The following is a 24,025-nucleotide window of genomic DNA, read 5'->3' as shown; positions in this document are numbered from 1 at the left end:
TTCTTCACATAATGTCCATAATAAGACATCCTTCTTCCTCTGTCTTACCCAGTAACATATCTGCAGGTCAAAAATAGCCTTTGTGTTGCCACCAGCAATTATCATTTCTCTGTTATGTTCTTAATAAATATCTCAAGATCTTCCTAAATGTTCCCAAAGGCTATGTCCCATGATCCAGGAGTCTTCCTTTGACAAAGGAAGCCATATCAATTTTACCAATTTCATAATGATGTCATTGAGCTGATAAGCACTACTCAAAGATCTGCTTTGGAATTCAAAATGCTCAAGACAGTTATAAAGCAATTGGCTGAGATGACGCAGCCTCACAGACTATTACAGCTAAGATTTAACCCTAATTTTAAATTTTCTCAGGATCTCCATGAAGTTAACAGCACCCTAGTCAGCAGGAATATCTAGAAAACTATACCTAAATTCCCAAATATCCTATATAAAAATTTATTTTCACTTAATGGGGGTTGTTTATAAATGGTTAATGGTCAGAGTCATCTCTTTCTTAAAAAAAAAGGGTTATGATATAGAAATGAATACTTTACATTGGTATATATTTTGTTTTAATGATACAAATTTAAGGTCAATTTTGTTATAATATATAGATATAGATATAGATATATTCTCTTGTGATTATATAAATCAATTAAAATGTACTGTGTAATTAAGAAATACAGATTAATAGTCATCTATAATAGTCAAACTTACATTAGTTAGATTTTCTTGATAAACAGAGACATATTTCCAATGGATGTATAGTTAATCTACAAATGCTTCAAAGACCTACAGAATATGGAGTTTAAAATGTTTTAAGAACTTAGACTTTTCTCCACAAGGAGAAATGTTTGCTCCTGATAGCACCAATTACTTCAAGAGGATGTTGGATATCGAAAAAACTCATTATGGAGTTTTCTTACAGTGTGTTTAATCTAGCTATTTGGAAAAAAGGAAAAAGAAAAAAAAACTGCCCTTGCCTAGACTGTTTGGCTCTATGCTGTATAAACGGGATGTTGAGAATACACAGGAAATTGACTGCTGAACTTGCCAAAACAAGATGGGACAATACTTCAGGATGCTGCTTCATGGAAAAGTCTGCCAGACATTGTGTATGCATTGCATACATGCTGCTTTTATTGGCTGACACATTAAACCAATCGTCAGGCAGAATAGAGCCACTTGGGAAATCCAGAGTTATGGAGGCAGAGTTGAGGAGATGCCAGGTAGCCACTAGAGAAGTAAGAGGTGAGGTAACAAGACACAAGCCACGTGGTAAAATATAAAACAATAAAAATGTGGTATTTTATTTGTGAGAGCTAGTCAGTAATATGTCTGAACCATTGGCCAGAGAAGTACTATTATTATTTAGCCTTAGAGTGACTATTCAGGAACTGGTAAGCAGGACAAGAAACTTCCATTTGCACAATAACCTATAAATAATGATTTAGACAAGAGTGAAAATTATTTTCTACAATGAATAGCAGCTGAGGAAATATTTAGATAACCCTAAAGCTTCTTGATTTCAGGAAGTTTACGATCACTGTGAAAGAGAAAGCCATTGAAAAAAGTAGGGGTTAAAAGGAGACATATATATATATATATATATATATATATATATATATATATTGACATATGAATTCATATGTAAAGATAACTATATGTGTAAATGTAAGCATATAGTACCTACATTATATCTTGATGTTTTCAAAATAATATCTTGTGACTGTCAGGCATTGCTATATCATAGTGGTTTCCTAGTTAAAGTGTCAAAAAAAGACTTTTATATTTGTCCCTAGATTTGCTGCTTCTACTATGATTGAAGATAATTAGTATTTGAAACTACAGCTAAAGTTAAACAATATCTTTGAAGAAAAGGAAGCCTATGGCAGTTTGGGTGATATAAATTAACTATATATTTTAAAAGATTTTTAGACTGTCCAGAATGGTTTCTTCCTGAACCCTTATAGATTAAAATGAAAAGAGCTTGTAAAGATACCAAGGTCAACAGAAAATAAAATCTAGGCTTTTACCATTTTACCTACATTCACTGGCTAGAAAAATGGGCAGGATGAATCTACTAATCTGAATTTTGTCAAGCAAAGGTGTTCTCAGTGTCATAAAGATAGAATTACCACACACAAAAATTTGCTTCATTATAGTTAGAACTTTGAATTATTGAACCAGAGGAATGTAATTAATATTGAAATAAGGAGACACAAATTTTAAATCAGAAATTCACTTTCAAAATATTAATTCCAGTTAAATATTAACTAGAGTTTAATACTTTTAATGTTTTTTCATAAAATATATTATAATCATATTCTTTCCCCTTCCAAACTTCTCCCCCCCTCCACCTCACTATTAACATATGTTCTTTCTCTTAGGCTAAATCAGAACCTGAAGTACAACAACAACAAAAAGTAAATTGAAGCAAACTATATGGAAGAAAAGCAACAAGCCAAAAATCATGCAAACAAAATAAATATTACACACATGCGCACGCGCGCACACACACACACACTCACACACACACACACACACACACACACACACACACACCAAACAAAACAAAATTAATTTCAAGTTTGTCATGTATGCATGGGGCCCACCCTGGAGTATGGAGAGAAAGTTTACTGAAAATATTATACAATTCTAAATATATATGCACCAAAGACAATGGCATCTAAGTTCACAAAAGGGATACTGCTACAACTAAAATCATTCCCGGACAATAACACAATGAGATTGGTTTTCTTCAGAAACTCAACTCAACAACTCTAGGCCATCCAGACAAGAAATTAATAGCTAAATGCTTGACGAAATTGACATTATAAATCAAATAATCCTACAGAATATTCCATCCAAACACAAAAGGATATACATCCTTTTCAGTAATCTATGGAATTTTCTTCACAATTGCTTAATATTTCCAAGGGAAAAATGAACTGATAGAAATTGTTTTCTTTTATAATTTTTTTGTTAATGTTTACCCATCTAGTACAGTTTGGCAAAATAGAAAAATGTTGTTTGTGTTCCCAAGTGCCTTTCAAAGGGTAATTGATGTAGTACTGAAATTTTATTCTCATGTTATTACATTCATGCATTTCCTGATATTGTCTAAAGAATAGGGAAGACTTCCAGTGTCTTAGTAATTATTAAGTAATAGTATTCACTGCCAACTGCATAGGAATCACATCGTAGATGCACACACACAGAGAGACTCTCTTTCTCTCTCTCTCTCTTGCATACACACAAACACATAGATACATACAAAGGCACACACAGACATAAACACATAAGCACAGACACATATAGTCATAGAAACACAGACACACAGATGCACACACATAAACACACACACACACACACACACACACATATTCTTACTGAAACACCTGCACTTATAAAATTCTTCATCAAATGACTAATTTTATGGGACACTAATTATTAACAATTTTCTATTTAATGGAAAACAACATAAGAATTTTTGTGCTAACAGTAGATATCACTGTTTGGTTCTGCTTACTGCAGGCTCTAACAAATAATCTTTCCAATGAAATTTAAGTTTAAAATTTATAACTCTGATGATGAAGTATTTTACCAAATTGTTCATGGCCTGGAAGCTTAATCCAGAAGCAGCCAGAGTTGGAAAGTGGTGAGACATGAACATATCCACTCAATGAACAAATCTGCTGTTGAGGTCATGATTTGTTGCCATTAATGGGAGGTGATGGAATGCAAGAGGTGACATTTGGTGGGCAGAAATGGGTCATCAAGGACCTCTTTTTCTCTGATCCAGAATGTCATGAACTGGAATGTGACATGCATTCCATTTTGCCCCCTTTTCTGTGAAATTATGACTCATGTCAATCCAGAAACTTTGGAGGCAGCTGACTGTGGACTGAAACCTGAATTCCTGAGCCAGAAAATGTCTTCCCTTAATTTAAGTTGTTATCTCACGTATTTTTTTCTAAGCCATGAAAGGGCCATCAACAATTAATGGGAAGAAACATCTGTCCATGTTCCTATATTCAGGCGCATATTTAAACTTTTACTTTCCATTCCTACTTGACTGCTTCCCCTATACTTAAAGAGGTTTTCCAAGCTAAATCACCAAAATTATCAAGTTTTATATTTTTTCATACAATTGGGATATTTCGGGAAATTCACCCTGTCAGTAGTGAAGTGTTTTATAAATGTATGCGTAGGTAAAATATCATTTTAAATTTGAAGTAAGTCAGAGACTTTAACATCACACAGCATGTTGGTGTGTCAGTGTGGCTTGACACTACCATCCACGGTAAGTAGCTTTAAGAAACAAGCACATATAACATATGGTTAAGAACACTATTAAACAATTGTTTTCAGAAAATAATTATCTGTGGGAGAGTTAATTTCCTTCATGTTCTCCAATCTCAACATGAGCGTTTCATAAACAAGTGCAAATGCACAAAGGAGAATCCAGGATTCTTCCAGTAAAGTGAAATCAAGGGGATTTACAGGAACATGAAAAGATGCCAGTTTTGGAAATCTCCGATTCAGTAAGTGTCAGGAACTGAAACTCACATGAAATCTCTCTGGGTCCTTTTTGAGTTTTATCAGATTTAAATAAATAAATAAATAAATAAATAAATAAATAAATAAATAAAAGTATCTGGAGACGATTTGGCTACCAAGAGTCTCACGCCCAGCCTGGATCTTGCTATGTCATTCAGGCTGGCCTCTGCCTCCAGAGCACTAGAATAAAAAGTATGAGCTACCACGCCAAGCTCTGAAAAAGTAGTTTACAAGAAAGGCATTCTTGAAATTCAAGCCAATAGAGATGATACAGCTTGCTTCTCTGCTGTTGAGGGGCAAAGCTCATCGGGTGCATGTGCTTTGGTACACAGAAGGTTGTAAGAGATGGGACTGTGCAGATTGCATACCTTGAGCTGCACTGAAAATAACAGTTTGATTTGATGATGAACTAAATACACGTCTTTGAAGGCACATCTAAACTCATACGTATAGTGCAGGCACTTTACTTTGTCGTTTGAATTCACGGTGAATCTCAAAGTGTTTGTTTGACTTTAGCCTGGTTTAAATAGGTCGAACGCTTTCTTTACGGACGGAATGAAACTGCCTGAGTGGAAAAGTACATCTGGGAAAGATTTACATAAGCATCAAATCAGCATCTGCTTACTGAGCCAAAATTAAATAAATAAATAAATAAATAAATAAATAAATAAATAAATGAAATAGTAAATTCTAAAGGTGAAGCAGGTAAATCACCTGCAGTTCGAAACTAGATGAATTTCTTTTCTGGAAAAGTGTGTCTATTACAGCACAGCTGTGGAGATTTTAAAGCCCTCTGAACCACACTGTATGTTTCCCATCAGATGTGCGGATACTTATGTAGAGTGCCAGGAGAACACACACCCACACACAACCGGAGCGTGCAGTGACACCTAGCTCCTCCACATTGCTGAGGTGCTATCTGGTAGGCTCACAGAGAATTTCGCTCTGCTGATTCGATGGCAGGTTTCTTTGGGTCATATTTTGACAAATTCTATGCCTGTAGCCATCGCGTTTTTATTCTCCAGAGCTTCCTTCTGTGCCCACGTTTGTCATAGAATATATGTGTGGCACAAAATGTTAATAGTTTTCAGACGGTCCTGACTATTCATTCAAGGCTGTCACCTTTAAAAGTAGCTGCTTAGGTAGTAATAAGTCTGTCTTTGGCTTAGTTCTCTTAAAACAGTGGCCAATAAGACGTTACTGGTGATTTTCAAAATAGGAACATTAGTCACAGGTTAAAATACTGTTGAACCTCTTCCCTGTTAGATGTCAGTGTAACTGTGACAGGTGCAGCCTTATTATTTCTGAAGCCTCCTTCATTGCATATGCAATATATTCGGCTATAACAACGTGTTTGGTATCAGAAATTTAGAATACTTTTTTCCAGCTACTTAAATGCTGATTCTATACCATATCTGTTATTTATGTTGCACCACCCAAAGAATCTATTAACACCTTATCCCCTAGTACTTGACAGCATGGCATTATTTGGAATAATGTGGAAAATAGATACTAGTCTGGTTGCTGTGACAAATATCTGATAAAAGCCACTTTTATAATTAAGGATTTGTTTTGGCTTAGAATCTCAAGGGTTGCATTCCATAATGAGGGCAACTGGAAGGCAAAAGGTCCAGGAACAAGCTGGTCACATTACATTCTCTACCGGGAAGCTAGGAAAGTATGACTTTAACACTTAGCTCTCATCTCCTTGCATACAGTATTGGACCACTGTCCAATGAATGCTGTTGCCTGATTTTCAGGTCTAGAACATCTCTCATATGCATATCCAAGGGTTTTCTTCCATGTACATTCTCAAGTCTGCATTGTTAATAGTCTAGATTAAACATTGCATGCTCATTTCTGCTGTAATTATTAAAGGTGTTTGGAACAATTGTGTTCCCACATAGTTAGGATTGTGTACTTAATGAGACAGAGGTAATGAGATTCAATGTGTGTGACTGTGGAAGCAGAAGGTGGAGTACGGGATCCTTATTGCAAAGGCTGATAAGGATTGCCAGTGTCAGTCTTGGGTATATGGCCTTTCGTTGGCACATTACTAACATACCAGGGGCCACAGTCATACATGAAACTAACTCTTCCTTTCTCAGCAGCTCGCAGATACTATCAGTTCCTTAGATATGGATGGGACTTCATGAATCCATCCCTTCTCTATGTGGAAACCTTGTCTGGCTGAAGATTATGTAGGTCCAGCCTTGGTGACATATTAAAGTACTCAGTATTATACAGATATATAATGGTATCAATAAATATATCAGAAACTGGAAAATATTTATTTTCACATTTTTTCAATGGCAATTTTGTGGTAATATTAAAGCTTATTTCGTTGCACTTAAATTCTTCATCTTGCAAAAGATACCAGAAACTTGAGTCTTGTAGCATGGAGAAACTAAGTGGATAATGACCTGCATACTTCATATCCACTAGCTAATTCCCATATGGTAGGAAGGTGCTATGCATGTTATTGAAAGAAGGAAACAATCAACAGTTGTACCCAGCAATTACTTATGGAAGCAAGAACAATGACTGTCCTAGCAATATATGCCCACTGGTGCAATTATAACTTAAATATTATGGGTGTAACCAAACATTATCTGATGCGATAGATAGATGCAACCCATACTGGGCATCACTAACAGGCCCACAAACCGGTGACTATATTGGTCACAAGCCCTGTATGGAGAAGATAATATTATTATTTTAAATGGACTGAGTCTTAAAATGACTGTTAATGTTTTATTGATATACCTGTAGATGAATGCATCTCTCCATATGCAGAGAAGAGACTGGACTTCTAAGACCTAAATATGATGTCTATATTACTCATCTTCTCCCAAGGATCAGAGATCATTGCAAAAGAGGTTGGGAAAGATAGATCTTTGTGGAAAAAAAAAAACAAACAAACCTGTCCTTTCCAGGCATAATAGGGCCAATGCACACAGGAAGTGACAATAATCATGGAAACATGCAGAAGGGCTGGGTAAGCCCAAGCAAGGCAAAAGGAACAACATGAAAGTCCTACCCCTCGCTGAGGAGTTGTTGGCGTTTTATACATACCAGGAGACATATTATTTTTAAAGTGTTAACTCCAGATACATCAGTTGTACCCCAAGGTAGATCACATAACAAAGTATATTTGGATAAATACAAATTGGACTGCATTGACATAAAAATCGAAGAGATGAAGAGAACACGAAGTTGCTTAGGTACAGATGTGGTGTGGATCTGTAAAGGGTTCAAGGGGGATAAAGGGAAAAGGATCAAAATGCATTGATTGAAATAGTATTTAAAATTTTAAACAGTAAAAGCAGATCATCCTGACATTAACTTTTGGTCTGAAGGGGAATAGAAGACAGAACGAGTCTGACATATGAACCTAGCAGTGTGTCTTGCATATTTGTAACTGACAGCGCCCATGGCTCCATTTAGCGTTTATTCATCAGTCATGTCAACTCTGGAGAGTTCTAGAAATAGAAGGGAAAACTGGAGTGCCTTTTGAGATGTCCTTTTACACTTCTGTAAGGTATATCCATTAACTTGGATGACAAAGGAAATGTCATCCGAGTTGAGTGAGCAGATGCCAAGAAGCTGAAAGCTCCATTGTGTCAGGTGAGGAAGCAAATGTACAGCCTCAAGGGATAGAAGCTATGTCTGTCCATGTTATGACGCGTGATCCACAGCATCCTTACAGATTTGTGAGAAAGAGGACCATAAACCATCAAATAACATGATATATAGAACCTGGCCTTGGAGTTGACCCAGTTATTCTTCATCTATTTCAAACTGATGGTCTCTGTCCTATAATAAATATCAGTCACCTGGGGGGGGGGACAAACAGACAAGGGACCAGGAAAAAATATGAATCAAAGTAAGTACATTTTTGATAAATGTGGAAGGGGAACCAGATTTCCCAGTGTGACTTCATAGGAAAGTTGAGAAAATAGAAATGAGGACCTTGGTTTTAGCATGTCATTGGAACAAAAAGAGCTCTAACTGAACACTATTAAAATGAAAATAACACAGTGTTGGATCTCTGCCATCAAATATAAAATATAATTTGTAGTATAAAGTAAATGCCCAGGGCGAAGGAGTTGGCTCCATGAGTAAAAGTGTTCCTCTTAGTTATTAAAACCTAGGCATCTGCAATACTGGGACCCACAGGGTAGCAGCAAAGAGACTTCCATGAATGGTCCTTTGAGGTCTCTGAACATACTAAGACATGTATGCATCTGTGTACATACACACATGTACATACATAATAAAGGGTAAATAAAAATTAAACTAAATGATAAACATTAATAGTCTCATTTACTTGGAAATATGAGGACACTCAGTGAGCTTCACTCACTAAACACATGAGGGACTGATAGGAGGTATTGGAATGCTACAATTTTAGATAATTCTATAAAAAATAACCTCAGCACTATACTTGCTGAACAGTAGGAGAAAATGGGAAATAAAGGGGTCTTTTAATGTTCTTGTTTCTTAGCTTCATTAGAGGATAAAGGAAGAAGTCTTGAAGTATTTAATTTATTTTTTAGAAAAGTTTGTAAGTAAAACATAGGATTTATCTGCAAACAATGTGAAGGTCATTGGAGTTAATGCCCAGCTTTCTTTTAGGAAAGAGGAAAACAAATATGTATGCCGCTTTTTTTTTTTTTTTTTTACAAACATAACATTGACATCAATTTCAAGAGTCAAGTGTGAGGACTAAAAACAAAATGCTTATTTATTGTGTGTGAATGTGTGTGTATGTCAAATTAAGTTGATTTTATTTTCCTTATGGCACTTCCTATGTAGTTTTGGTTAACCCAGCACCCATCAAATGCGCTGTTTTTCCTTGTCCTGTGTCTGCTTGCTCTCCAGCGGCATACATTTTAAGCTCACCTTTTCTCTAGGCAGCTGTTAAACACACTATCTTAGAGGAGAACTCTACTTCTGTATTTCAAGAGGTCAGTCTACTTTGCCATTCACAGAGTGTATTAAACAGTAATGTGAACTGATTTTTATGGAGATACAAGAACCAAGCATTTTAGCAGAAATATGTTACACTTATAGCCATCATATCATATTTTAAAATATTAATTTCCATCAATTAACATTGTGGCAAATGTTTTAGAGTAAGGTCAGTATTATTTTCCCATTTTTTAAAGAACATATTTACATCTAGACAGATTAGGAGATTTCAGCCATGTGTGTATGAAAGTAATAATTCTAAATCTCCATTTACTGCTTTAAGTTGTTCTCAAATTACTACACTCACTATCATGAAAGTCAAATGTTTTCTCATATTTATGGAAATTGGAAATAAGTTTTAGTTTTGATCCTGTACATATGCAGACATCATAGGATATAACAAATTATGTCTACTGGTTTGATTTGTGAGACACTAGCAACACACCTGCACTAGATAACTTGGTTAAGATGTTTGCTTGGCTCATAGTACTCAAGTTAGGACCAGAAGGCTGTCTTGCACTTTTCCTCAATTTTCTTAAAATGAATTTTATTGGAATTAAAATTATTTAATATGCTATAAATATAGGTTCTTTAAAACCTCCATTCTTGTCATAAATATATCATAAGATATTCATTAGTAAATATGAAATAAGAAGAGATGAGGAACTACAATAATTAACTTAGAGAAGAAGAATAAGCTGAAGTCAACATCTAATAAGATTTATATTTTATATTCAAAATTAATTTCTACAATTTATATTAAGACGTAGAAAAACTAATTAAAATATTCTAAATTTACTTTTGATTGAATTTAGGGGATTGTTAACAAAAGATTATAATCAAAAATAGAATTCAAAGAACAACAGATCATCCCACAAAATTATCTTTAATCAAAAATGGCTTATTTTAGGTAGAAGGAAAATAAAATAAAGATCTTAAAAACACCAGATTTAACTAATACTCTCAAACTCAGAAACACAATTTCTAGACTATGTAGTCTTCAAATAAACTCAGATTATGAAGACTTGCTCACATAGTGTGTCCCTTCACTTCTGATAGAATAATAGTGCATCAATACTAGGAAAGAACAATTATGTTTAATAAAGAATAATGTGAATTCCCTACTTTTTTCAGATGACAAAGAGACAGAGAAAGAAATCAGAGAATCATCACCCTTTACAATAGCCACAGCAACATAAAGTATCTTGGTGTAATGCTTACCAAACAAGTAAAAGACCTATATAATAAGAACATTGTGGCTCTAAAGAAAGAAAGAAGATACCAGAAAATGGAAAGATCTCGCATGCTCTGGGATAGGTAGGATAAACATTGTAAAAATGGCAATCGTGTCAAAAGCAATCTACATAATCAATGAAATCCCCATTAAAATCCCACCGCAATTCTTCACTGACCTTGAAAGGATAATAATCAAATTTATATGGAAAAACAAAATTGGGTGGGGGGATAGGAGGAGAGGGTGGTTAGGGTGCCTGTGAGAGGGCAGAGAGGGTAAAAGGGAGGAAGGGAGGAAGGGAGGAAGGAAGGGAGAGGGAACTGGGATCGACATGTAAAATAATAAATTAAATAAAAAAAAAATGCTTTGACTCCAAAATTATGTTGAAGGACAAGTTTCTGGGGAAAAGGATTTCTATTTTTGTTTCCACAGAAAATGAAAAGATGTGGATTCCTTCCAGACTAATGTGGTTTGATCAAGCCAGATCGCCTGAAACAGAGGACCAGGTGATCCTACATTCAAAACAGCTGGAGAAAGCAGCCTTACAGACTACAGCCAGGATTTCTGCATCTTCTTCAAATCTCCCATGACAGCCCCATACCAGCAGGAAATAGTTTGGAAAGAACAATGCCCAAATTCCCAAATATTGTCTATAATTGTTTCTTTTCATTTAAATGGACTTTGCTATATAAAATAAATAAATTTAAAAAAAAAAAAAGACCCAGGATAGCCTATACAATAAAAGAACTTCAGGAGGCATCACCATTCCTGATTTTAAGCTCTACTACAGAGTAATGGTTATGAAAACAGCCTGGTATTGGCACAAAAATAAACAGGTAGAACAATGGAATTGATTTGAAAATCCTTATATTAACTCACACACCTATGAACACCTGATTTTCAACAACACAGCTAAAATTATACAATGGGGTGAGGACAGCTTCTTCAACAAATGGTGCTGGCACAATTGGATGAGGGCATGTAGAAGACTGCAGTTAGACCCATGTCTGTTGCCATGCACAAAACTCAAGTCCAAATGGGTCAAAGACCTCAACATCAATCTAGCCACATTGAACCTCTTAGAAGAGAAAGTAGGATGTACCCTTGAACAAATTGGTATAGGAAACCGCTTCTTGAACATAACTCCAGGGACACAGACAGTGAGAGCAACAATTAATAAATGGGACCTCTTCAAACTTAGAAGCTTCTGTAAGACAAAGGACACAGTGGACAAGACCAAACTGCAGCCCACCGACTGGGAAAAGATTTTCACCAATCCTACATCTGACAAAGGGCTGATCTCCAAAATATACAAAGAACCCAAGAAACTATTCAACAAAACACCAAATAACCCTATTAAAAAATGGGGTACAGAACTGAAGAAAGAATTCTCAATAGAGGAAATCAAAAAGGCTGAAAGACACTTAAGAAAATGCTCCACATCCTTAGCTATCAGGGAAATGCAAATCAAAACAACTTTGAAATACCATCTTACTCCTGCCAGAATGGCTAAAATTAGAAACAACAATGATGACTCACGCTGGAGAGGATGTGGAGAAAGGGGAACACTCCTCCAAGGCTGGTGGGAGTGCAAACTCATACAGCCATTTTGGAGATCAGTATGGCGGTTCCTCAGTAAAATGGAAATTAGTTTACCATAGGACCCGGCAATCCCCCTATTAGGCATATGCCCAAATGATCCACATCCATGCAACAAAGACATCTGTTCAACTATGTTCATAGCAGCAATATTTGTAATAGCAAGAACCTGGAAGCAACCTAGATGCCCCTCAATTGAAGAATGGTTAATGAAGATGTGGCACATATATACAATGGAATAATACTCTGCAGAAAAAAAAAATAATGGTATCTTGAAATTCGCAGGCAAGTGATGGCACTTGGAGAAATCATTCTGAATAAGGTAACCCAGTCACAAAAAAAGGAACATAGTATGTACTCACTCATATATGGATTTTAGACCTAGAGCAAAGGATCACCAGCCTATAGTCCACACCACCAGAGGAACTAGGATACAAGGTGTATTCTAAGAGATTCATGTAAATTCTCTCACAGAACCAGGAAGAGACAAGTCCCCCAGAGCACAGGGGAAGTTGGGGGCAAGCGAAAGGAGAGAGAAAGAAGTAGGATAAAACGAGGGGAAGGAAAGGAAAACATGTGCGACCAGGAAGATTGAGACTGGTTAGGAAGAGAAGACAGAAGAGAGAGAGAGAGAGAGAGAGAGAGAGAGAGAGAGAGAGAGAGAGAGAAACATAAAAGGGGCGCCAATACTCATTTGAAGAGAAAACAACCCAAAGAAAGGTCTAGAGACCTACAAGACTGCCGCCAACTAACAATTTGAGCTTCCGTGGAAAGGCTACCATAAATGCCCTTCCCAGAGAGTGAGATCAACAACTAACTTATCCATGGAGCCCTCATCTAATGCCTGTTGGAAACAGAAGCAAACACCCATAAACACTGAGTCGAACTAGAACACAGATGCAGATGGAGAGGACAAGACCAGGCGGCAGAAACACATAGAGACAGCTGACCTGAACAAGGAGGAGCTAATGGGACCCCAGACTGACTCAGACCCCCTGAATATGGGTCTCAGACAGAAGGACTGAGCAGTTTAAGGGACCTCAGACAATGGAGCCAGGATGTATCCCTGGTGCACAAAAGGACTTTGAGATCCCATCCCCCATGAAGGGATAACTGCCTTAATCTAGAGACAGGAGAGAAGCCCCAGTCCCTACTTCACATGACCTGTCAGATCTACATGACCCCAACTGGATGGCATTCCCCTACATATGGAATTGGGGTGGGGGAATGGGAGGAGAGGGTGGTTAGGGTGCATGTGAGAAGGCAGAGAAGGTAAAAGTGAGGGAGGGAGAGGGAACTGGGATTGACATGTAAAATAATAAATTAAAAAAAAAATGCTTTGACTCCAAAATTTAAGTTCAAGGACAAGTTCCTAGGGAAAAGGATTTCTATTTTTGTTTCCACAGAATTTGAAAAGCTGTGGATTCCTTCCAGACTTGTGGTTTGATCAAGCCAGACTGTCTGAATCAGAGTGCCAGGTGATCCTACATTCAAAACAGCTGGAGAAAGCAGCCTTGCAGACTACAGCCAGGATTTCTGCATCTTCTTAGAATCCCCCATGACAGTGACCCTTACCAGCAGGAAGTAGTTTGGAAAGAATGGCATCCAAATTCCCAAATATTGTCTATAAATGTTTGTTTTCATTTAAATGGACTTGGTTATTAAAAAAAAGAATAATGTGAATTAATATACGGAATAGTGTGCTACATGGAACTGTGTATAAGTATGTATGTATGTACAAAATAATAATACATACTCCATTCAAAATTTTTTCCTTTCAGGAAATGAGAGGTGGATATGATCAAGACAAATTTTATAGGAAATGAAATTGTCAAAGAACAATTAAAAGATGTTTATTTTTTCGTCAAAACTTCTTTATCTGAGATTTGTATCACTTCATGGTTTTTCTCATCTCTTCATTTATCAAATATTTATAATATCCCATAGTTAAATGACAATGTATTGACCTGGTATCATATATGAGGACATTTAAATGTAAGGCTAAGACCGATATTAAGATCATAAATAATTGTAATTAAAGAGAATATCATTTATCATAACTGTCCCACAATGGAATAAAAATAAATGACTAAACGACTACAGATATGGAAATATGTAATCACATTTCTTCATTTTACTTAAAAAGAAAAATGTTTTCAAAGAGGCCAGAACAGGCAGGCAGTAACAAGTTGCATAGATTTTACAGTGGTGATAGTACTCTCAGGCTAGATTAATGGCATTAAGGCTAGAGAGGAAGAGACTATCTTCAATCCTTTGGGTAGCTATTGCTTTGACAGCACTTACCTGTTAGTTAGCTACTGGAATCAAAACTGCCAGGAAAATACTCTTGGGAGATTATGACAATCAAAGAGTCAAGAATAACATTAAAGAGCTATGATGTGCATAGTGTTTGGAGTTTTCATAATAGATCAACACAAAGTTTGTTTAGCAAAATGAACTGTGAATACATCCTGGTTTTAAAGTCTGAAGGGTGAAATGCTGTCAGACTATTGAGAAATGATTCGTATTAGTTTTATTTTCATTGCAATTAAAGATGCATGAGATTACACAACCTGAAACATTAATTTGAATTAGATCATCACTCTGGTTGTTCCTGTGCTTGTCAGCACTATCAGTTCTATCTTGATGGGAAATACTTCATGAGTACTGCCATTGGGGTAGAAATACTTGCAGTAGTAAAAGTTCACATTTCCAGACTTGAATTGAGTGTGAGATACAAGTGTATGGCTCAGGCCTGTACAACAACAACAACAAAATCTTGTCAGAATTATCTCAAGGGAATTACATTTTTAATTCATTATTTTTGCTTCATGTTCAAATATTCATGTTATGTGTGCATATGTAGGTCGCTCACAGCACCATGTGTGGGAGCTCTGTGAGTAGGAAGTAGCCATGAGTGCATTATCACAGCAGACCACTTCCTATATACAATACAAGTAATATAAACACTGAGAACAACAATCAATAAATGGGACCTCCTGAAACTGAAAAGCTTCTGTAAGGCAAAGGACACTGTCAATACGACAAAACAACAGCCTATATAATGGGAACTTTCTCCACCAACCCCACATCAGACAGAGAGCTGATCTCCAATTTATATAAATAACTCAAGACACTACACATCATGATACAAATAACCCAATCAAAAAGTGTGGTGCAGATCTAAACTGAGAATTCTCACCAGAAGAATCACAAGTGGCCAAAAGACATTTAAGCAATTGTTCAGTCATCAGGGAGATGTAAATCAAATGACTCTGAGATAACCCTTGTCAGAATGGCTAAGATCAGAAACCATGAGGATAGCTTATGTTGGAGAGGATATGAAGTCAGAGGAACACCCCTCTCTTGGAGGGACCGCAATCTTGGACAGTCTCTTTGGAAATCAGTATGGTGCTACTTCTGAATTTTATAAAATATTAGTATTTTCTGGAAATGTGGTTCTCAACATCATTCTCAGGGAACATATATCTAGAGAAATGGAGTTGACACAAACTGACATGTACAGCTCTGAAATTTAGATTGTACCACAAATAGAACCCACCAAATAACAGTAAGAATGTAACTGAGCTTGTTATTGAAAAGGTCCCAATCTTTAAAAATTTTTGATTAATATTTTTATTTTACAACTTGACATCAGTTTCCCCTCCCTCTTCACTTCCAATTTTGTCAACCTACAACCTCTCTACCCCCACCCAACACTCTCCTCCTCCATTTCTGTTCAGAAAAGAGCAGGCCTCCCATAGATATCAATAAAATATTGCATATCTATTTTCAATAAGACTAGGTACCTCCCCTTGCATTAAGAAAAGGCAACCCAAAGAAATAGGATGCCTTAAAGCCTATAAAGACAGCTCCTTCTTCCAATGTTAATGGTCCCACAAGAAAAGGAAACAACACAACTATCACATACAGGCAAAATAACCTTGAACACATTGGTATAGGAGACAACTTCTTGAATAAGAACATCAATAGTACAGTCATTAAGGTCAACAGTAAATGGAACATAATGAAACTGAAAAGCTCCTGTAAGGCAAAGGACACCATCAATATAACAAAATGGCAGCCTACACAATGAGAAAATATCTTACCAAACCTCACATCTGACAAAGAGTTGATTTCTAAAATTTAAAGAACTCAAGAAACATATCAGTAAGCCAAATAATTCATGTGGTACAGATCTAAACAGAGAATTCTCAAAAGTATGTCAAATATCCAAGAAACACTTAAAGAAGTATGTCAAATATCCAAGAAACACTTAAAGAAAGAGAGGGAGTATCTCTCTATGTAGAATGGGCTCCCAAAGTCCATTGGTATACTAGGGATAAATACTTATGTGCTACCAGAGGCCCCATAGACTTCCCAGTCCTCCCAACTAACACCACATTCAGAGAATATTTGTCAACATCCTTAGCCATCGTGGAAATGCAAATAGAAACAACTCTGAGATTTCATCTTACATCTATTAGAATGGCGCAGATAATAAACACAAGTGACAGCTCATTATAGAGAAGATATGGAGAATGGTAAACAAACTTCCATTGCAGATGGAAGAGAAAAACTCCTGATTTTTATAGGGATTGTACATTAAGGAGATTCATCTGTATTAAAATACTCACTATTAGCCAAAGGCCATTGTTGACTGTGGCATAATAAAAGAGGAAATAGACATAGCACTTGGAGCTCTAGAAGGAAAGATGGGAGGGACTGATGCCATATGCTTGTGTAAATCATCCCAACAGTCACTGAAATTTTAACCATTGGTTATCCTTTTGCTCATGTCAGCATCTTCCTCCTCTCCAAAGACTGGGTATCTTTCCCATCACAAGAAGTATTAGTGTACTATTATTAAATTTATTTATATTAAATAACAAAAAATAAAAGATAACCAAAGCCAATTTTAATAAAATACAAACCTAAAGCATAATTATTTGTCTACCTCTTTACTCAAGACTAAAGTTCATACCATCTCTAAATATTTAACATAAAACAGAATTTAATAAAACAATAAGATGCATTGTATTATAGTAAAACTAGTTATAAAAGCCAAATAATTAACTACAAATATAACATTCAGGTCATATGTCTGAAATAAAAGAAGGGAGAAAGAGGTCACGTGCCCAATGATGAAGTTATTAATGTTAAAGTCCATCTCTAAGAACTCTGCTATGTTTAATGGGGTTTGTAGCTTAAGGCAGAAAGCAGTCGATTAATAATGAATGAGAATTGGGGTTTTAGAGTTAAAGCAGGGTGTACAATATTAAACACATCAGACAGGATAGAAGACCAAGAGAATATGGCCTCTGAGGAAAGGTCATGGATGCAGATATAGTGAACCATGAAAACACAGAGGAATGTGATTAGGAACAAAGAGAAACAGAATGATATGCATGCGAGCTCATTGGCTTGAAGCAGATTGAATGAATAGCAACAAAACCCGAATGGATTATTATTGGCGGTGGAGGTGAAAGTCTGTGGGTGTACTGGGAATTCAGCTAATTGTGAAGACTGTTTGATGTTGCAGAACATTTGTGTCCATTGCTTGACGATGTGTCACTGTGCTTGTTTTAATAAAGAGTAGAATGCCCAATAGCTAGCTGGATTTCCAAGTTTACTAGGATTTCCAAGGAGAGAGGGGCTGAGGAGGGATCAACACATGCAAATTCTGCCAGAGAGATGCCATTGAGACTCTGAAGAAGGTGGACATCAGGTTCAGAGCATAGGTAACTGGCCCGTGTGATAGCACATAGATTAATAAATTTAAGTTATAAGAGCTAGTGGTACAATTCTAAGCTGGGGGCCAAGTTTTATAATTAATAAGTCTCCATGTCCATATTTGGCGGGGGCAGCTGGCAATTCAAAGACAATAAGACAACAAAGTTTGCTACCGGTTTTCACTTTGACTGATGAAAGATGACTGGCCAACTTTATTGGTGAATAGGCAGATGTGGCTCATTTTCTAACAGTTCCACTGACTACTACAGTAAGAACAGCCCGATAAAGGAGGGTAGAGCGACAGCCAATCTGGAGCTCTGTAGAGGAGAAAGGGAAGTGTCAAATCCCAAGTGACTGACGATGCTGTCTCAGACAAGGGTGGAAGAAGGCATGGTAACTTAAATGCTCTAATTCTGCACACAATTTGAAGATGGATGTAATCACTTTTAAGTGTATAAACTATGGATCAGGAGAATCATGGAGGAGTGCAGAGTCTGGGTCCTGGAAGCTCCGTTGTCAGTTTTGAGGACTATAGAAGAAACAGACTGGGGCAGATAGAATGTTGCTATCACAGGTTGAAAATGTAATTGGTGTAAGATCTATAAACAAAATCCAACAGCAATAAAGACTGAAAATTTTTGCGCGGTAGGGATCTGCATCTCCCCTGCTTCACAGGTCAACGTCACCACAGCCATTTATCCGTGTGTGTCATTTTTGTCTTTAGAATACACATATTCTCACACATGATGTCTCAGATCGTGTCTGTTTTCTAGTCTTGAATTTAAGCTCTGGTACAGGTTACATGCAATTATAATAACACCATTCCATTAGTTATCCACATGGTATGGTAATAAACACCAGTCAATCCATGAACAAAATATTGGACAGGAACTCCCAACAGGACACACTGTGCCACAGGAGCCTTAAACTCACCAATCTGTGGTAATATGATCTGACAGTTGGAATACTGTATTTTTATACATATTAAAATATTTTAAAACTTCCCATCATCCACATCTGAAAGAAAATCTTTACCAACAAAATCATTTATTGACTTTAGAAATGCCTGTCAATGGAAAGATGCAGATTACTATGAAAATGAGAAATTATGTAAATTAAACATAAGAAATTACATTGTCATGTTGTAATAAGAATTTATATAAAAGTTCATTTTTACTTTTCACTCCTCACAAGTCTTAGGTTATGCACATTTATTTTTTTTATTGATGTCTTTCTAATTAAAAAAAAATATTTTGTTTTCTCTGTTTCAAGAACTCATGGATGTTTGGCATAGTTTTGCTTATACACATAATAAATCCATCATTGCCTGTTTATTTACCTAGTGGAATCAGATAATTGATATTGAGCATATAGCAAAATATTCTATATGTCAGTGTTCATGAGACTCATCATTTATGGGGCTGTATACAACCCTAACAGTTCCACTCAGTACTTCTACTGTCACTTATGTCGAGACTTCTAACAGCTACCCCCACCGACACACTTCATAGTTTACTGGAGGGCTAGATTTGATTCCCAAATACACCATGTCACCATGACAATGTCCTTTGCTGTGCAGAAGTTTCTCTAAGGATGTGAGCAAAATGATGAAAAAAACCCATGTGTATATTATTAAACACTTTGAAGGACACATATTATCTTATGAGGGCATATAATCAAAATACACTGCTCTGTTTAATTATTAAGTCACATGCTTCAGATTTATAAATTGTCCTTTCACAGAAAACCAGGTTTTTGGCTCAGTACCTTACACAATGCTGCTTAGACCCCTGTGAAGAACCACAAGGAAGAAAGTGTAATTTGTGGGGCATGATAAGCAACTTCTGGTGTGTCACACCTATCACACTGTGGTTAAAAACTTTTCAAAACTATAGCTTTCTGCATTCCATGCCAACACAGAATATTTTTCTCTGTGCCAAGCCCTGTTAGGATCTTCTGAATAAACTGTTTGAAAGCCTCCACAGGAAAGGACAGCCTTTAGCTCTTCGAGGTGGAGAGGTTGCATATGAGCATTGTAAACAAAGACTTTAACCATATTTTGCTTTTATTTCAATTGCATATTGTCACTAGTTTTGTGTTTGTTCTTGAAACAAGATTTTATACAGGTGACAATGGTCTCAATCCCCTGTTCCTGAGATAACCTTGAACTCATTTTCTTGCATCCTCCACCCATGTGCTGAGATCACAGAGATGTACAACCTTGCCTGGCTTCTATATTTACTTTATAAAAGGTATATGAGGGCTCTGTCCCTTCAGGGCAGCATGCATTTTCTTTTTACAAGAATTACGTGATACCACAGTAGGTCTATAAACACATTTCTTTAGTCCTTCTGCAGCTACACCTTCCTATTCCTGGTGATGTCTGTTAGACCCTGAATTTCCTGAAAAATCATGAAAAGGTGAGGAGAGACAGAAAGACAAAGAAAGCATTTTTAACTCTTCTGGCTGCTACAACACAACAGAATGTCGTTGACTAAGTGTTCCCAGAACTGATGCTTATTTTTGTAGTACTGGGTTCAAGGAGGTTCAAGATGAATCTTGCCATAGATATACAGCTTGGTAAGGCTTAGCCCCCCACTTTGCTGGTAAACATCTTGTTTTATGTCTTCTCAAGACTGAAGGGACAGAGGAATGTATATATTTTATTAAGCAACATTACTCATGAGGGCTCCACTTGAGTTTCTGAGTGTCATGCTTGATGTTTCACACGTGAACAGTATCACTGTGGAAATCAGGCTTACTCATGCAATTTTGATGCAAATTTGATAAGTCAGCACACTCCTAGGTCACACAGAGAGGCAGAGAGAGGGGAAGAGAGAGGGAGGGGAGGGCAGAAGGAGAGGAGGGGAGAGGAAGGGATAGAAAAGAGTTTCTAAGGAAAAGAAAAATGAGGTGGCTGTCTTGTAGACATTTGTACTCACCCCTGACTCTGCAAATCTTGACCTCTTCCCTAAAGAGGACACATTAATATGGGCTTCAGCATTGCTCTGTGAATTGTTTACTCCAACATTATTATAGTAATGCAAATTTGAAATTATGATGTCATTGGATATTTTACTCTGCTCAACTTACTAGACTGTCTAAGAACACCAGAAAAAAATCCGATTCCTAACTATAAAAAAAATTATAGTTCCTTGAGGGACTGAGATTCAGGACAATGTGATTTGATTTTATTTAACCTCATTTCCCCATCTCTTCCAAAAACTACTCTCTCTTCCTTGCCTGGCAATATTAGGTATTAATATTTTCTTTTTCTCTTCAGGAAGAATTCACACTGCCCAAGTACTATGTGATGAACATTTGCTTGCCTTGCTTAATCAGTCAAATTAACAGGACTAGTACTATTAGAGAAAACAGCCTTTTACTCCCCTACTATATGAAAATTGTCATCTCTTCCATGGCCACCTGACCTCTCCACATGGAGACTTGTTATGCTTTTAGCTCGAACAGGCTGTGTTCATGCTGTCAGAACTGAGCTTGTGTGCACAGTTACGTTGTTGTGGAGAAAATATGCAATTCTTTATCTTCTATTCTTGGTTTTATTACATGTAATATATCTTCGTTTAGAGAATAATGAATCTAGTATTTGCATTGTTTTTGTTTTTGTTTTTTCTAAATGAAGAAGGCTATTTATTGCCTGGGTGTTGGTGGCACATGCCTTTAATCCAAGCACAGAGGCACACTGATCTCTGTGAGTTCAAGACCAGCCTGGTCTACAAGAGCTAGTTCCAGGACAGCTTCCAAAGCCACATAGAACCATGTCTCAAAAAAAAAAAATAAATAAAAATAAAAAATAAAAAGACCGTTTGTCTTATTTGATGTGAGAAACAGAAGACAACATTGAAATCTCCAATGAATCAAACAAACAAAACAAAATCTGCCAAGTAAGTAGAAGAGTAGGAATAATATGTCATTATCTTGAAAAGGGCTTTCCCAAATCACTAGTAATTGCGGTCTGGCCACCATGTCAGTTAGGGACATAGCTTTGGAGTGGGTGAAAGTTGAGAAGAAAGCAATGCCAGCAAGAGGAAACCAAACTGCTACATTCACTGTTCATGCAGTAAATCAAAGCGTGGTTTTAAAAGAAAATGAAGCCCAGAGTTTTTTGGCTATTACTTGACTGCTAAACGATTAGTATTATTATTAAAGAGAAATATATCAACTTTGGTAGGATGTGTATACTGAATTTGTAGATAACCTATTTGGGAGTAAAGCCACTGGGTCTACAAATGGAAACTCTCTTTATTTAAGGCCCCATTCAAAAACCCAGGCCAAAGGGAAAGATGGCGGCAGATCTGTGCTCTGGAGAAGTGTTAATTCTGAGGAGGATTTACTGCCATGTATTCATGCTGTGATTTAGATTAAACTGCTTGCACTTTCAATTGACAAGCACTTGTGTGCATTCAGGTTCAGTTTACTTAAAAGGGTCCCTTAAACTGCAGCCAGCTATAGTGAATAATCAGAATAGCTCATTTACTCCAGATGCAAAGTAAATTCTGATATAGCCTTTAACAAACTGTGCAAAAGCTAACTGCAATGATTTTACTTCTGAAGTCTTAATAAAAGCCTATCTTTACCTGAATTAGGTCAAGGGGAGGTTAGCTGATGCAATCATATATGTCTTAAAGCATAATAAGCTTAAATGTTTACATTTTTTTTCATCCATCTTATAGGCCAACAACTTAGCTGCGACTTGCTTTGGTCTTTCTGCGAACGAGAAGTCACTCCACTCTGAAGCATTGGCATTGGCTGCTAGAGAGATTGCTCAGTGGTTAAGAACACTTGCTGCTCCGTTCAGAGGTCCTGAGTTCAATTCCCAGCAACTGCATGGTGGCTCACAACCATCTGTAATGAGATCTGATGCCCTCTTCTGGCCCAAAGACATATGTGCAGGCAGGACACTGTATATACATAATAAATACATAAATCCAAAAAATAAATAGAGATGCTTTTTTAATCTTTCTCCAAACTTATTTCAACAAACCCAGTGTTGTGGTAAGCCTGGCATGCTATGACCTTTAGGCAAAAATGTGCTTCCTCTCATTTTGCCACCTACATTAACCTTTTGCCTGCCACCAAGCATTGTGTTTTGTCCTTGTGACCCTTGTTGCATACAAGCCCTGATAAGACACTTTCTAGCCCTTACCATTAAAGGGAGAACACTGGTGAGTTTCCATCTTGCAATGTATTGTGTAACATCTACCCCCCAAAAGAATTACCATCCACCAATTTCAAAAATATAGACACAGACCTGATTTTAGTTTCTAGTGTGAGTTCTTTGCACCTGGACTGAAAGCATAGTAGTAGGTACCAGAATAACACTACAAACCTGCTTAACATTATCCTTTCATATGGATGCATCATTTGCCATAGTAGAAAAAGATGGGGAATTCGGATGCCTGTGAGGATTTGTAAATGTTTATTATGTTTATTAGTGGAGTGCATTGTCCCTGTGATGAAATTTAGCTTGTTTAACAATTCTCTTTTGGATTAAAATGCTAACAAAGTACTAAGATTCTTACATAGTAGAAATTTATTCTCATTTTTTTTTTAAGTGATCCTTCAGTCTTCTAAGCTACATAGTGGGATTACAGAGAAAGACAGAGACAAACAGATACACAGAGAGAGGGGGCAGGGAAAGGGAGAGATATACAGAAACAGACAAACACACACAAACACAGAGTGAGTGTGTGTGTGTGTGTGTGTGTGTGTGTGAGAGAGAGAGAGAGAGAGAGAGAGAGAGAGAGAGAGCAGAGGTCATGGGGGTACTTCCTTCAGACTGAAGCTGTAATAGCTTATGTAAATCTTGATTCAGCTTTTTTAAAAAGTCCCTTGTCTCAATTTCATGGGAATTTTCTAGCATGCCTACAAGCTGTTAAGCCTGGAGAGTCACATTTTGAG

Source organism: Phodopus roborovskii, unplaced genomic scaffold (assembly GCF_943737965.1).
Source record: "Phodopus roborovskii unplaced genomic scaffold, PHOROB, whole genome shotgun sequence".
Lineage (NCBI taxonomy): Eukaryota > Metazoa > Chordata > Mammalia > Rodentia > Cricetidae > Phodopus > Phodopus roborovskii.
The sequence above is the reverse complement of the archived record's forward strand: the minus strand, read 5'-3'. Positions refer to the sequence as shown.